Below are 12,800 nucleotides of genomic sequence, written 5' to 3'. Positions count from 1 at the left end.
AGCCTTTCCAATTCTACGCACTCTATGCTGCTAAGGCTAAAACATCCGTTCGGACACTCATGTAGTAGGCCGTGTGGATGGTTAAGCATAAAAAAGGGGAAGATGTCAACGACACATGGTTTTCCCAAGTGGTCACCCACCTAAGTACTAGCCATGCCCGATGTTGCTTAACTTCGGTGATCGGACGAGAACCGGTGTGTTCAACATGGTATGGTCGTTGACAAGCATCACCGCTGCTCGCACGCATCAAAAGCCACCGTCGCCGCAACATATCTCTGTCAGTCACTGTGGGACCGCGAGACGAATGCTTCTGCAGAGGCCAGTGACCACCGGGTACAAAATATTCCGGACATAATACAGTCACAACCATCTCGGAGAACAAAAATGCTACTGAAGCATTAGATTCCAACCTTGTTATGGTAGTTCTACGCACTCTATGTTGTCCATAAGTAGGGAAACTTTTACTTGTGGTAAAGCATCAAAAAGGAAAAGATGCTAACGACAAAAGGAGATTCGAGCCTTTCCAATTCTACGCACTCTATGCTGCTAAGGCTAAAACATCCGTTCGGACACTCATGTAGTAGGCCGTGTGGTTGGTTAAGCATAAAAAAGGGGAAGATGCCAACGACACATGGTTTTCCCAAGTGGTCACCCACCTAAGTACTAGCCATGCCCGATGTTGCTTAACTTCGGTGATCGGACGAGAACCGGTGTGTTCAACATGGTATGGTCGTTGACAAGCATCACCGCTGCTCGCACGCATCAAAAGCCACCGTCGCCGCAACATATCTCTGTCAGTCACTGTGGGACCGCGAGACGAATGCTTCTGCAGAGGCCAGTGACCACCGGGTACAAAATATTCCGGACATAATACAGTCACAACCATCTCGGAGAACAAAAATGCTACTGAAGCATTAGATTCCAACCTTGTTATGGTACTTCTACGCACTCTATGTTGTCCATAAGTAGGGAAACTTTTACTTGTGGTAAAGCATCAAAAAGAGGAAGATGCCTACGACAAAAGGAGATTCGAACCTTTCCAATTCTACGCACTCTATGCTGCTAAGGCTAAAACATCCGTCCGGACACTCATGTAGCAGGCTGTGTGGTTGGTTAAGCATAAAAAAGGGGAAGATGCCAACGACACATGGTTTTCCCAAGTGGTCACCCACCTAAGTACTAGCCATGCCCGATGTTGCTTAACTTCGGTGATCGGACGAGAACCGGTGTGTTCAACATGGTATGGTCGTTGACAAGCATCGCCGCTGCTCGCACGCATCAAAAGCCACCGTCGCCGCAACATATCTCTGTCAGTCACTGTGGGACCGCGAGACGAATGCTTCTGCAGAGGCCAGTGACCACCGGGTACAAAATATTCCGGACATAATACAGTCACAACCATCTCGGAGAACAAAAATGCTACTGAAGCATTAGATTCCAACCTTGTTATGGTAGTTCTACGCACTCTATGTTGTCCATAAGTAGGGAAACTTTTACTTGTGGTAAAGCATCAAAAAGGAAAAGATGCTAACGACAAAAGGAGATTCGAGCCTTTCCAATTCTACGCACTCTATGCTGCTAAGGCTAAAACATCCGTTCGGACACTCATGTAGTAGGCCGTGTGGATGGTTAAGCATAAAAAAGGGGAAGATGTCAACGACACATGGTTTTCCCAAGTGGTCACCCACCTAAGTACTAGCCATGCCCGATGTTGCTTAACTTCGGTGATCGGACGAGAACCGGTGTGTTCAACATGGTATGGTCGTTGACAAGCATCACCGCTGCTCGCACGCATCAAAAGCCACCGTCGCCGCAACATATCTCTGTCAGTCGCTGTGGGACCGCGAGACGAATGCTTCTGCAGAGGCCAGTGACCACCGGGTACAAAATATTCCGGACATAATACAGTCACAACCATCTCGGAGAATGAAAATGCTACTGAAGCATACGATTCCATCCTTGTTATGGTACTTCTACGCACTCTATGTTGTCCATAAGCAGGGAAACTTTTACTTGTGGTAAAGCATCAAAAATGGAAAGATGCTAACGACAAAAGGAGATTCGAACCTTTCCTATTCTACGCACTCTATGCTGCTAAGGCTAAAACATCCGTTCGGACACTCATGTAGTAGGCCGTGTGGATGGTTAAGCATAAAAAAGGGGAAGATGTCAACGACACATGGTTTTCCCAAGTGGTCACCCACCTAAGTACTAGCCATGCCCGATGTTGCTTAACTTCGGTGATCGGACGAGAACCGGTGTGTTCAACATGGTATGGTCGTTGACAAGCATCACCGCTGCTCGCACGCATCAAAAGCCACCGTCGCCGCAACATATCTCTGTCAGTCACTGTGGGACCGCGAGACGAATGCTTCTGCAGAGGCCAGTGACCACCGGGTACAAAATATTCCGGACATAATACAGTCACAACCATCTCGGAGAACAAAAATGCTACTGAAGCATTAGATTCCAACCTTGTTATGGTAGTTCTACGCACTCTATGTTGTCCATAAGTAGGGAAACTTTTACTTGTGGTAAAGCATCAAAAAGGAAAAGATGCTAACGACAAAAGGAGATTCGAGCCTTTCCAATTCTACGCACTCTATGCTGCTAAGGCTAAAACATCCGTTCGGACACTCATGTAGTAGGCCGTGTGGATGGTTAAGCATAAAAAAGGGGAAGATGTCAACGACACATGGTTTTCCCAAGTGGTCACCCACCTAAGTACTAGCCATGCCCGATGTTGCTTAACTTCGGTGATCGGACGAGAACCGGTGTGTTCAACATGGTATGGTCGTTGACAAGCATCACCGCTGCTCGCACGCATCAAAAGCCACCGTCGCCGCAACATATCTCTGTCAGTCACTGTGGGACCGCGAGACGAATGCTTCTGCAGAGGCCAGTGACCACCGGGTACAAAATATTCCGGACATAATACAGTCACAACCATCTCGGAGAACAAAAATGCTACTGAAGCATTAGATTCCAACCTTGTTATGGTAGTTCTACGCACTCTATGTTGTCCATAAGTAGGGAAACTTTTACTTGTGGTAAAGCATCAAAAAGGAAAAGATGCTAACGACAAAAGGAGATTCGAGCCTTTCCAATTCTACGCACTCTATGCTGCTAAGGCTAAAACATCCGTTCGGACACTCATGTAGTAGGCCGTGTGGATGGTTAAGCATAAAAAAGGGGAAGATGCCAACGACACATGGTTTTCCCAAGTGGTCACCCACCTAAGTACTAGCCATGCCCGATGTTGCTTAACTTCGGTGATCGGACGAGAACCGGTGTGTTCAACATGGTATGGTCGTTGACAAGCATCACCGCTGCTCGCACGCATCAAAAGCCACCGTCGCCGCAACATATCTCTGTCAGTCGCTGTGGGACCGCGAGACGAATGCTTCTGCAGAGGCCAGTGACCACCGGGTACAAAATATTCCGGACATAATACAGTCACAACCATCTCGGAGAACAAAAATGCTACTGAAGCATTAGATTCCAACCTTGTTATGGTAGTTCTACGCACTCTATGTTGTCCATAAGTAGGGAAACTTTTACTTGTGGTAAAGCATCAAAAAGGAAAAGATGCTAACGACAAAAGGAGATTCGAGCCTTTCCAATTCTACGCACTCTATGCTGCTAAGGCTAAAACATCCGTTCGGACACTCATGTAGTAGGCCGTGTGGATGGTTAAGCATAAAAAAGGGGAAGATGTCAACGACACATGGTTTTCCCAAGTGGTCACCCACCTAAGTACTAGCCATGCCCGATGTTGCTTAACTTCGGTGATCGGACGAGAACCGGTGTGTTCAACATGGTATGGTCGTTGACAAGCATCACCGCTGCTCGCACGCATCAAAAGCCACCGTCGCCGCAACATATCTCTGTCAGTCACTGTGGGACCGCGAGACGAATGCTTCTGCAGAGGCCAGTGACCACCGGGTACAAAATATTCCGGACATAATACAGTCACAACCATCTCGGAGAACAAAAATGCTACTGAAGCATTAGATTCCAACCTTGTTATGGTAGTTCTACGCACTCTATGTTGTCCATAAGTAGGGAAACTTTTACTTGTGGTAAAGCATCAAAAAGGAAAAGATGCTAACGACAAAAGGAGATTCGAGCCTTTCCAATTCTACGCACTCTATGCTGCTAAGGCTAAAACATCCGTTCGGACACTCATGTAGTAGGCCGTGTGGATGGTTAAGCATAAAAAAGGGGAAGATGTCAACGACACATGGTTTTCCCAAGTGGTCACCCACCTAAGTACTAGCCATGCCCGATGTTGCTTAACTTCGGTGATCGGACGAGAACCGGTGTGTTCAACATGGTATGGTCGTTGACAAGCATCACCGCTGCTCGCACGCATCAAAAGCCACCGTCGCCGCAACATATCTCTGTCAGTCGCTGTGGGACCGCGAGACGAATGCTTCTGCAGAGGCCAGTGACCACCGGGTACAAAATATTCCGGACATAATACAGTAACAACCATCTCGGAGAATGAAAATGCTACTGAAGCATACGATTCCATCCTTGTTATGGTACTTCTACGCACTCTATGTTGTCCATAAGCAGGGAAACTTTTACTTGTGGTAAAGCATCAAAAAGGAAAAGATGCTAACGACAAAAGGAGATTCGAGCCTTTCCAATTCTACGCACTCTATGCTGCTAAGGCTAAAACATCCGTTCGGACACTCATGTAGTAGGCCGTGTGGATGGTTAAGCATAAAAAAGGGGAAGATGTCAACGACACATGGTTTTCCCAAGTGGTCACCCACCTAAGTACTAGCCATGCCCGATGTTGCTTAACTTCGGTGATCGGACGAGAACCGGTGTGTTCAACATGGTATGGTCGTTGACAAGCATCACCGCTGCTCGCACGCATCAAAAGCCACCGTCGCCGCAACATATCTCTGTCAGTCGCTGTGGGACCGCGAGACGAATGCTTCTGCAGAGGCCAGTGACCACCGGGTACAAAATATTCCGGACATAATACAGTAACAACCATCTCGGAGAATGAAAATGCTACTGAAGCATACGATTCCATCCTTGTTATGGTACTTCTACGCACTCTATGTTGTCCATAAGCAGGGAAACTTTTACTTGTGGTAAAGCATCAAAAAGGAAAAGATGCTAACGACAAAAGGAGATTCGAGCCTTTCCAATTCTACGCACTCTATGCTGCTAAGGCTAAAACATCCGTTCGGACACTCATGTAGTAGGCCGTGTGGATGGTTAAGCATAAAAAAGGGGAAGATGTCAACGACACATGGTTTTCCCAAGTGGTCACCCACCTAAGTACTAGCCATGCCCGATGTTGCTTAACTTCGGTGATCGGACGAGAACCGGTGTGTTCAACATGGTATGGTCGTTGACAAGCATCACCGCTGCTCGCACGCATCAAAAGCCACCGTCGCCGCAACATATCTCTGTCAGTCACTGTGGGACCGCGAGACGAATGCTTCTGCAGAGGCCAGTGACCACCGGGTACAAAATATTCCGGACATAATACAGTCACAACCATCTCGGAGAACAAAAATGCTACTGAAGCATTAGATTCCAACCTTGTTATGGTAGTTCTACGCACTCTATGTTGTCCATAAGTAGGGAAACTTTTACTTGTGGTAAAGCATCAAAAAGGAAAAGATGCTAACGACAAAAGGAGATTCGAGCCTTTCCAATTCTACGCACTCTATGCTGCTAAGGCTAAAACATCCGTTCGGACACTCATGTAGTAGGCCGTGTGGATGGTTAAGCATAAAAAAGGGGAAGATGTCAACGACACATGGTTTTCCCAAGTGGTCACCCACCTAAGTACTAGCCATGCCCGATGTTGCTTAACTTCGGTGATCGGACGAGAACCGGTGTGTTCAACATGGTATGGTCGTTGACAAGCATCACCGCTGCTCGCACGCATCAAAAGCCACCGTCGCCGCAACATATCTCTGTCAGTCACTGTGGGACCGCGAGACGAATGCTTCTGCAGAGGCCAGTGTCCACGAAATACAACATATTCCGGACATAATACGGCCACAACCATCTCGGAGAACAAAAATGCTACTGAAGCATTAGATTCCATCCTTGTTATGGTACTTCTACGCACTCTATGTTGTCCATAAGCAGAGAAACTTTTACTTGTGGTAAAGCATCAAAAAGGGAAAGATGCTAACGACAAAAGGAGATTCGAACCTTTCCAATTCTACGCACTCTATGCTGCTAAGGCTAAAACATCCGTCCGGACACACATGTAGTAGGCCGTGTGGTTGGTTAAGCATAAAAAAGGGGAAGATGCCAACGACACATGGTTTTCCCAAGTGGTCACCCACCTAAGTACTAGCCATGCCCGATGTTGCTTAACTTCGGTGATCGGACGAGAACCGGTGTGTTCAACATGGTATGGTCGTTGACAAGCATCACCGCTGCTCGCACGCATCAAAAGCCACCGTCGCCGCAACATATCTCTGTCAGTCACTGTGGGACCGCGAGACGAATGCTTCTGCAGAGGCCAGTGACCACCGGGTACAAAATATTCCGGACATAATACAGTCACAACCATCTCGGAGAACAAAAATGCTACTGAAGCATTAGATTCCAACCTTGTTATGGTAGTTCTACGCACTCTATGTTGTCCATAAGTAGGGAAACTTTTACTTGTGGTAAAGCATCAAAAAGGAAAAGATGCTAACGACAAAAGGAGATTCGAGCCTTTCCAATTCTACGCACTCTATGCTGCTAAGGCTAAAACATCCGTTCGGACACTCATGTAGTAGGCCGTGTGGATGGTTAAGCATAAAAAAGGGGAAGATGTCAACGACACATGGTTTTCCCAAGTGGTCACCCACCTAAGTACTAGCCATGCCCGATGTTGCTTAACTTCGGTGATCGGACGAGAACCGGTGTGTTCAACATGGTATGGTCGTTGACAAGCATCACCGCTGCTCGCACGCATCAAAAGCCACCGTCGCCGCAACATATCTCTGTCAGTCACTGTGGGACCGCGAGACGAATGCTTCTGCAGAGGCCAGTGTCCACGTAATACAACATATTCCGGACATAATACGGTCACAACCATCTCGGAGAACGAAAATGCTACTGAAGCATTAGATTCCAACCTTGTTAAGGTACTTCTACGCACTCTATGTTGTCCATAAGTAGGGAAACTTTTACTTGTGGTAAAGCATCAAAAAGGAAAAGATGCTAACGACAAAAGGAGATTCGAGCCTTTCCAATTCTACGCACTCTATGCTGCTAAGGCTAAAACATCCGTTCGGACACTCATGTAGTAGGCCGTGTGGATGGTTAAGCATAAAAAAGGGGAAGATGTCAACGACACATGGTTTTCCCAAGTGGTCACCCACCTAAGTACTAGCCATGCCCGATGTTGCTTAACTTCGGTGATCGGACGAGAACCGGTGTGTTCAACATGGTATGGTCGTTGACAAGCATCACCGCTGCTCGCACGCATCAAAAGCCACCGTCGCCGCAACATATCTCTGTCAGTCACTGTGGGACCGCGAGACGAATGCTTCTGCAGAGGCCAGTGTCCACGAAATACAACATATTCCGGACATAATACGGCCATAACCATCTCGGAGAACAAAAATGCTACTGAAGCATTAGATTCCAACCTTGTTATGGTAGTTCTACGCACTCTATGTTGTCCATAAGTAGGGAAACTTTTACTTGTGGTAAAGCATCAAAAAGGAAAAGATGCTAACGACAAAAGGAGATTCGAGCCTTTCCAATTCTACGCACTCTATGCTGCTAAGGCTAAAACATCCGTTCGGACACTCATGTAGTAGGCCGTGTGGATGGTTAAGCATAAAAAAGGGGAAGATGTCAACGACACATGGTTTTCCCAAGTGGTCACCCACCTAAGTACTAGCCATGCCCGATGTTGCTTAACTTCGGTGATCGGACGAGAACCGGTGTGTTCAACATGGTATGGTCGTTGACAAGCATCACCGCTGCTCGCACGCATCAAAAGCCACCGTCGCCGCAACATATCTCTGTCAGTCACTGTGGGACCGCGAGACGAATGCTTCTGCAGAGGCCAGTGACCACCGGGTACAAAATATTCCGGACATAATACAGTCACAACCATCTCGGAGAACAAAAATGCTACTGAAGCATTAGATTCCAACCTTGTTATGGTAGTTCTACGCACTCTATGTTGTCCATAAGTAGGGAAACTTTTACTTGTGGTAAAGCATCAAAAAGGAAAAGATGCTAACGACAAAAGGAGATTCGAGCCTTTCCAATTCTACGCACTCTATGCTGCTAAGGCTAAAACATCCGTTCGGACACTCATGTAGTAGGCCGTGTGGATGGTTAAGCATAAAAAAGGGGAAGATGTCAACGACACATGGTTTTCCCAAGTGGTCACCCACGTAAGTACTAGCCATGCCCGATGTTGCTTAACTTCGGTGATCGGACGAGAACCGGTGTGTTCAACATGGTATGGTCGTTGACAAGCATCACCGCTGCTCGCACGCATCAAAAGCCACCGTCGCCGCAACATATCTCTGTCAGTCACTGTGGGACCGCGAGACGAATGCTTCTGCAGAGGCCAGTGTCCACGTAATACAACATATTCCGGACATAATACGGTCACAACCATCTCGGAGAACGAAAATGCTACTGAAGCATTAGATTCCAACCTTGTTAAGGTACTTCTACGCACTCTATGTTGTCCATAAGTAGGGAAACTTTTACTTGTGGTAAAGCATCAAAAAGGAAAAGATGCTAACGACAAAAGGAGATTCGAGCCTTTCCAATTCTACGCACTCTATGCTGCTAAGGCTAAAACATCCGTTCGGACACTCATGTAGTAGGCCGTGTGGATGGTTAAGCATAAAAAAGGGGAAGATGTCAACGACACATGGTTTTCCCAAGTGGTCACCCACCTAAGTACTAGCCATGCCCGATGTTGCTTAACTTCGGTGATCGGACGAGAACCGGTGTGTTCAACATGGTATGGTCGTTGACAAGCATCACCGCTGCTCGCACGCATCAAAAGCCACCGTCGCCGCAACATATCTCTGTCAGTCGCTGTGGGACCGCGAGACGAATGCTTCTGCAGAGGCCAGTGACCACCGGGTACAAAATATTCCGGACATAATACAGTCACAACCATCTCGGAGAATGAAAATGCTACTGAAGCATACGATTCCATCCTTGTTATGGTACTTCTACGCACTCTATGTTGTCCATAAGCAGGGAAACTTTTACTTGTGGTAAAGCATCAAAAAGGGAAAGATGCTAACGACAAAAGGAGATTCGAACCTTTCCTATTCTACGCACTCTATGCTGCTAAGGCTAAAACATCCGTTCGGACACTCATGTAGTAGGCCGTGTGGATGGTTAAGCATAAAAAAGGGGAAGATGTCAACGACACATGGTTTTCCCAAGTGGTCACCCACCTAAGTACTAGCCATGCCCGATGTTGCTTAACTTCGGTGATCGGACGAGAACCGGTGTGTTCAACATGGTATGGTCGTTGACAAGCATCACCGCTGCTCGCACGCATCAAAAGCCACCGTCGCCGCAACATATCTCTGTCAGTCACTGTGGGACCGCGAGACGAATGCTTCTGCAGAGGCCAGTGACCACCGGGTACAAAATATTCCGGACATAATACAGTCACAACCATCTCGGAGAACAAAAATGCTACTGAAGCATTAGATTCCAACCTTGTTATGGTAGTTCTACGCACTCTATGTTGTCCATAAGTAGGGAAACTTTTACTTGTGGTAAAGCATCAAAAAGGAAAAGATGCTAACGACAAAAGGAGATTCGAGCCTTTCCAATTCTACGCACTCTATGCTGCTAAGGCTAAAACATCCGTTCGGACACTCATGTAGTAGGCCGTGTGGATGGTTAAGCATAAAAAAGGGGAAGATGTCAACGACACATGGTTTTCCCAAGTGGTCACCCACCTAAGTACTAGCCATGCCCGATGTTGCTTAACTTCGGTGATCGGACGAGAACCGGTGTGTTCAACATGGTATGGTCGTTGACAAGCATCACCGCTGCTCGCACGCATCAAAAGCCACCGTCGCCGCAACATATCTCTGTCAGTCACTGTGGGACCGCGAGACGAATGCTTCTGCAGAGGCCAGTGTCCACGAAATACAACATATTCCGGACATAATACGGCCACAACCATCTCGGAGAACAAAAATGCTACTGAAGCATTAGATTCCATCCTTGTTATGGTACTTCTACGCACTCTATGTTGTCCATAAGCAGAGAAACTTTTACTTGTGGTAAAGCATCAAAAAGGGAAAGATGCTAACGACAAAAGGAGATTCGAACCTTTCCAATTCTACGCACTCTATGCTGCTAAGGCTAAAACATCCGTCCGGACACACATGTAGTAGGCCGTGTGGTTGGTTAAGCATAAAAAAGGGGAAGATGCCAACGACACATGGTTTTCCCAAGTGGTCACCCACCTAAGTACTAGCCATGCCCGATGTTGCTTAACTTCGGTGATCGGACGAGAACCGGTGTGTTCAACATGGTATGGTCGTTGACAAGCATCACCGCTGCTCGCACGCATCAAAAGCCACCGTCGCCGCAACATATCTCTGTCAGTCGCTGTGGGACCGCGAGACGAATGCTTCTGCAGAGGCCAGTGTCCACGTAATACAACATATTCCGGACATAATACGGTCACAACCATCTCGGAGAACGAAAATGCTACTGAAGCATTAGATTCCAACCTTGTTATGGTACTTCTACGCACTCTATGTTGTCCATAAGCAGAGAAACTTTTACTTGTGGTAAAGCATCAAAAAGGGAAAGATGCTAACGACAAAAGGAGATTCGAACCTTTCCAATTCTACGCACTCTATGCTGCTAAGGCTAAAACATCCGTCCGGACACTCATGTAGTAGGCCGTGTGGTTGGTTAAGCATAAAAAAGGGGAAGATGCCAACGACACATGGTTTTCCCAAGTGGTCACCCACCTAAGTACTAGCCATGCCCGATGTTGCTTAACTTCGGTGATCGGACGAGAACCGGTGTGTTCAACATGGTATGGTCGTTGACAAGCATCACCGCTGCTCGCACGCATCAAAAGCCACCGTCGCCGCAACATATCTCTGTCAGTCACTGTGGGACCGCGAGACGAATGCTTCTGCAGAGGCCAGTGACCACCGGGTACAAAATATTCCGGACATAATACAGTCACAACCATCTCGGAGAACAAAAATGCTACTGAAGCATTAGATTCCAACCTTGTTATGGTAGTTCTACGCACTCTATGTTGTCCATAAGTAGGGAAACTTTTACTTGTGGTAAAGCATCAAAAAGGAAAAGATGCTAACGACAAAAGGAGATTCGAGCCTTTCCAATTCTACGCACTCTATGCTGCTAAGGCTAAAACATCCGTTCGGACACTCATGTAGTAGGCCGTGTGGATGGTTAAGCATAAAAAAGGGGAAGATGTCAACGACACATGGTTTTCCCAAGTGGTCACCCACCTAAGTACTAGCCATGCCCGATGTTGCTTAACTTCGGTGATCGGACGAGAACCGGTGTGTTCAACATGGTATGGTCGTTGACAAGCATCACCGCTGCTCGCACGCATCAAAAGCCACCGTCGCCGCAACATATCTCTGTCAGTCACTGTGGGACCGCGAGACGAATGCTTCTGCAGAGGCCAGTGTCCACGTAATACAACATATTCCGGACATAATACGGTCACAACCATCTCGGAGAACGAAAATGCTACTGAAGCATTAGATTCCAACCTTGTTAAGGTACTTCTACGCACTCTATGTTGTCCATAAGTAGGGAAACTTTTACTTGTGGTAAAGCATCAAAAAGGAAAAGATGCTAACGACAAAAGGAGATTCGAGCCTTTCCAATTCTACGCACTCTATGCTGCTAAGGCTAAAACATCCGTTCGGACACTCATGTAGTAGGCCGTGTGGATGGTTAAGCATAAAAAAGGGGAAGATGTCAACGACACATGGTTTTCCCAAGTGGTCACCCACCTAAGTACTAGCCATGCCCGATGTTGCTTAACTTCGGTGATCGGACGAGAACCGGTGTGTTCAACATGGTATGGTCGTTGACAAGCATCACCGCTGCTCGCACGCATCAAAAGCCACCGTCGCCGCAACATATCTCTGTCAGTCACTGTGGGACCGCGAGACGAATGCTTCTGCAGAGGCCAGTGTCCACGAAATACAACATATTCCGGACATAATACGGCCACAACCATCTCGGAGAACAAAAATGCTACTGAAGCATTAGATTCCAACCTTGTTATGGTAGTTCTACGCACTCTATGTTGTCCATAAGTAGGGAAACTTTTACTTGTGGTAAAGCATCAAAAAGGAAAAGATGCTAACGACAAAAGGAGATTCGAGCCTTTCCAATTCTACGCACTCTATGCTGCTAAGGCTAAAACATCCGTTCGGACACTCATGTAGTAGGCCGTGTGGATGGTTAAGCATAAAAAAGGGGAAGATGTCAACGACACATGGTTTTCCCAAGTGGTCACCCACCTAAGTACTAGCCATGCCCGATGTTGCTTAACTTCGGTGATCGGACGAGAACCGGTGTGTTCAACATGGTATGGTCGTTGACAAGCATCACCGCTGCTCGCACGCATCAAAAGCCACCGTCGCCGCAACATATCTCTGTCAGTCACTGTGGGACCGCGAGACGAATGCTTCTGCAGAGGCCAGTGTCCACGTAATACAACATATTCCGGACATAATACGGTCACAACCATCTCGGAGAACGAAAATGCTACTGAAGCATTAGATTCCAACCTTGTT

At 47.1% G+C, this 12,800-nt stretch overlaps 25 non-coding genes across 25 annotated transcripts; all 25 read right to left on the bottom strand.

Moving 5' to 3' along the window:
- Positions 1-103: 103 nt before the first annotated feature.
- On the bottom strand, positions 104-222 carry LOC118514945. The gene has a single exon (XR_004906918.1). It is a non-coding gene; the product is annotated as a 5S ribosomal RNA (ribosomal RNA).
- A 397-nt stretch (positions 223-619) lies between these two features.
- Positions 620-738, bottom strand: LOC118514725. The gene has a single exon (XR_004906702.1). It is a non-coding gene; the product is annotated as a 5S ribosomal RNA (ribosomal RNA).
- A 397-nt stretch (positions 739-1,135) lies between these two features.
- Positions 1,136-1,254, bottom strand: LOC118514724. Its single transcript, XR_004906701.1, has one exon. It is a non-coding gene; the product is annotated as a 5S ribosomal RNA (ribosomal RNA).
- Positions 1,255-1,651: 397 nt separating this feature from the next.
- On the bottom strand, positions 1,652-1,770 carry LOC118514935. Its single transcript, XR_004906910.1, has one exon. It is a non-coding gene; the product is annotated as a 5S ribosomal RNA (ribosomal RNA).
- A 397-nt stretch (positions 1,771-2,167) lies between these two features.
- LOC118514924 lies at positions 2,168-2,286 on the bottom strand. Its single transcript, XR_004906899.1, has one exon. It is a non-coding gene; the product is annotated as a 5S ribosomal RNA (ribosomal RNA).
- A 397-nt stretch (positions 2,287-2,683) lies between these two features.
- On the bottom strand, positions 2,684-2,802 carry LOC118514913. The gene has a single exon (XR_004906889.1). It is a non-coding gene; the product is annotated as a 5S ribosomal RNA (ribosomal RNA).
- Positions 2,803-3,199: 397 nt separating this feature from the next.
- LOC118514723 lies at positions 3,200-3,318 on the bottom strand. Its single transcript, XR_004906700.1, has one exon. It is a non-coding gene; the product is annotated as a 5S ribosomal RNA (ribosomal RNA).
- A 397-nt stretch (positions 3,319-3,715) lies between these two features.
- LOC118514901 lies at positions 3,716-3,834 on the bottom strand. The gene has a single exon (XR_004906878.1). It is a non-coding gene; the product is annotated as a 5S ribosomal RNA (ribosomal RNA).
- Positions 3,835-4,231: 397 nt separating this feature from the next.
- On the bottom strand, positions 4,232-4,350 carry LOC118514890. The gene has a single exon (XR_004906865.1). It is a non-coding gene; the product is annotated as a 5S ribosomal RNA (ribosomal RNA).
- Positions 4,351-4,747: 397 nt separating this feature from the next.
- On the bottom strand, positions 4,748-4,866 carry LOC118514878. The gene has a single exon (XR_004906853.1). It is a non-coding gene; the product is annotated as a 5S ribosomal RNA (ribosomal RNA).
- A 397-nt stretch (positions 4,867-5,263) lies between these two features.
- Positions 5,264-5,382, bottom strand: LOC118514867. The gene has a single exon (XR_004906842.1). It is a non-coding gene; the product is annotated as a 5S ribosomal RNA (ribosomal RNA).
- Positions 5,383-5,779: 397 nt separating this feature from the next.
- Positions 5,780-5,898, bottom strand: LOC118514856. The gene has a single exon (XR_004906831.1). It is a non-coding gene; the product is annotated as a 5S ribosomal RNA (ribosomal RNA).
- Positions 5,899-6,295: 397 nt separating this feature from the next.
- LOC118514722 lies at positions 6,296-6,414 on the bottom strand. Its single transcript, XR_004906699.1, has one exon. It is a non-coding gene; the product is annotated as a 5S ribosomal RNA (ribosomal RNA).
- Positions 6,415-6,811: 397 nt separating this feature from the next.
- LOC118514844 lies at positions 6,812-6,930 on the bottom strand. The gene has a single exon (XR_004906820.1). It is a non-coding gene; the product is annotated as a 5S ribosomal RNA (ribosomal RNA).
- A 397-nt stretch (positions 6,931-7,327) lies between these two features.
- On the bottom strand, positions 7,328-7,446 carry LOC118514833. Its single transcript, XR_004906808.1, has one exon. It is a non-coding gene; the product is annotated as a 5S ribosomal RNA (ribosomal RNA).
- Positions 7,447-7,843: 397 nt separating this feature from the next.
- Positions 7,844-7,962, bottom strand: LOC118514820. The gene has a single exon (XR_004906796.1). It is a non-coding gene; the product is annotated as a 5S ribosomal RNA (ribosomal RNA).
- Positions 7,963-8,359: 397 nt separating this feature from the next.
- On the bottom strand, positions 8,360-8,478 carry LOC118514885. The gene has a single exon (XR_004906859.1). It is a non-coding gene; the product is annotated as a 5S ribosomal RNA (ribosomal RNA).
- A 397-nt stretch (positions 8,479-8,875) lies between these two features.
- LOC118514809 lies at positions 8,876-8,994 on the bottom strand. The gene has a single exon (XR_004906785.1). It is a non-coding gene; the product is annotated as a 5S ribosomal RNA (ribosomal RNA).
- Positions 8,995-9,391: 397 nt separating this feature from the next.
- Positions 9,392-9,510, bottom strand: LOC118514798. Its single transcript, XR_004906774.1, has one exon. It is a non-coding gene; the product is annotated as a 5S ribosomal RNA (ribosomal RNA).
- A 397-nt stretch (positions 9,511-9,907) lies between these two features.
- On the bottom strand, positions 9,908-10,026 carry LOC118514787. Its single transcript, XR_004906763.1, has one exon. It is a non-coding gene; the product is annotated as a 5S ribosomal RNA (ribosomal RNA).
- Positions 10,027-10,423: 397 nt separating this feature from the next.
- Positions 10,424-10,542, bottom strand: LOC118514721. The gene has a single exon (XR_004906698.1). It is a non-coding gene; the product is annotated as a 5S ribosomal RNA (ribosomal RNA).
- Positions 10,543-10,939: 397 nt separating this feature from the next.
- On the bottom strand, positions 10,940-11,058 carry LOC118514719. The gene has a single exon (XR_004906696.1). It is a non-coding gene; the product is annotated as a 5S ribosomal RNA (ribosomal RNA).
- Positions 11,059-11,455: 397 nt separating this feature from the next.
- LOC118514775 lies at positions 11,456-11,574 on the bottom strand. The gene has a single exon (XR_004906752.1). It is a non-coding gene; the product is annotated as a 5S ribosomal RNA (ribosomal RNA).
- A 397-nt stretch (positions 11,575-11,971) lies between these two features.
- Positions 11,972-12,090, bottom strand: LOC118514764. The gene has a single exon (XR_004906741.1). It is a non-coding gene; the product is annotated as a 5S ribosomal RNA (ribosomal RNA).
- A 397-nt stretch (positions 12,091-12,487) lies between these two features.
- LOC118514753 lies at positions 12,488-12,606 on the bottom strand. The gene has a single exon (XR_004906730.1). It is a non-coding gene; the product is annotated as a 5S ribosomal RNA (ribosomal RNA).
- Between the last annotated feature and the right edge of the window lie 194 nt (positions 12,607-12,800).

This window comes from Anopheles stephensi, chromosome 3 (genome assembly GCF_013141755.1).
Source record: "Anopheles stephensi strain Indian chromosome 3, UCI_ANSTEP_V1.0, whole genome shotgun sequence".
In the NCBI taxonomy this organism is placed as follows: domain Eukaryota; kingdom Metazoa; phylum Arthropoda; class Insecta; order Diptera; family Culicidae; genus Anopheles; species Anopheles stephensi.
Note: the sequence above shows the minus strand (reverse complement) of the source record. Positions and strands in the feature narration are given on the sequence as shown.